A 1,599-nucleotide genomic window follows, 5' to 3' on the forward strand; every position below is an offset into this window, starting at 1 on the left:
TGTAGACTGCAGAATGATGAATTACACGTCTACTGAGAGCGACACAGCCCCACACTGTCGTCTGCCGTATGACACATTCCATGTCATGTCTGCTGAAAGGACACAATACATCTACAATACATCCACAATGCATCTACAATACATCCACAATACATCTACACTACATCTACAATACATCCACAATACATCTACAATACATCTACAATACATCTACAATACATCCACAACACATCCACAATACGTCTACAATACGTCTACAATACGTCTACAATACGTCTACAATACATCTACAATACGTCTACAATACGTCTACAATACGTCTACAATACGTCTACAATACATCTACAATACGTCTACAATACGTCTACAATACGTCTACAATACGTCTACAATACATCTACAATACATCCACAATACATCTACTAGTTCTCTGTCTCAAAACACCAGCTTCATTTCTTCCCCACCATTAATAATTCATTTATTTTCAGAAGCACCAGTTTGTTAGGTGCATATATTCATGTGACAATGGGGAAATGGTATAGGTTATTTAAGAGGCGGGACCTCCCAGTTAAACGTCCATATCCGAAAGAACCGAGCCTAGCGGGAAATTCGTGTAAAGTATCTTTCCCAAAGACACTACGTCGGACCGAGTTGAGGCTCGATCCATCAGTCTCTCGAGCACGGGTCCGGTAGACTAACCACTAGACCACCGACGCCACATACAGGGTGATCCAAAAAAACAACAAAACTGTACAACTTTTTTTGTCCATATTTTCCTCCACACTGAAGTTTGTGTTTCAAATTTGTACACAACATTTGGAAGTCAAAAGGAATTTGTCTGATGTTCATTTCAGGTATATCCACAGAATAGTTTTGTTCTACATAGTGCGTAAAATAAACAGCCCATTGTCAGCTATGTCCCCTTTTTTTGTAGCATGACGCGTTAGTTCGCATTAAGCCTTCCGCTAAATCCCAACGATCGCGCCACATTGCAAACTACAGTAGTCTAACAGGCCAACAGAAGTTTGCAGATAGTTTTTGACAAGTATCCTTTGACTGCTGAGATTATGGTTAAGATCAGTAAAGAGCAGAGAGCTTGCTGTATTGAACATTTCCTCACCACCAACTCATTTCACAAGATACGGAAATAGTGTTTAAGAGCCTTAAGGCCTTCTTTGATGTCTAGGGCAGAAATGGACCTTCAGTTAGGGCCTGTAGAGAATCAGAACTAAAAATTCCTGGACAAAACGACCACGTCAGGTCAAACACACTCGGTTCACACCCCTTTAAACGTCACCAGGGTGCAGCATTCAGTAGATGAGCCCCATGAGACGTCTGTCCGTAGACGTCTGCAGCAATGACTTTCCTACATCTCAACGGTCCGCATTCTCAAGACAGATCTTCATCTATGACTGTACCATTTTCCCTTTCGCGGAACTATCAGAGGATAGCAATGTGTTCATGATTCCTCGATTGTCTTGAAAAGCGTGAACATTTCCTCTATGACATTAGGTCGCTTTTAAGCACAAGGGGACTATCCCGAAAAATGATGTTTTGAGAAAATCGAAGGTAAAGTTTTTGCCCCTTGTTCAGTTTCTT

This window comes from Aplysia californica, unplaced genomic scaffold, assembly GCF_000002075.1.
Source record: "Aplysia californica isolate F4 #8 unplaced genomic scaffold, AplCal3.0 scaffold00064, whole genome shotgun sequence".
NCBI classification, from domain to species: Eukaryota; Metazoa; Mollusca; class Gastropoda; order Aplysiida; family Aplysiidae; genus Aplysia; species Aplysia californica.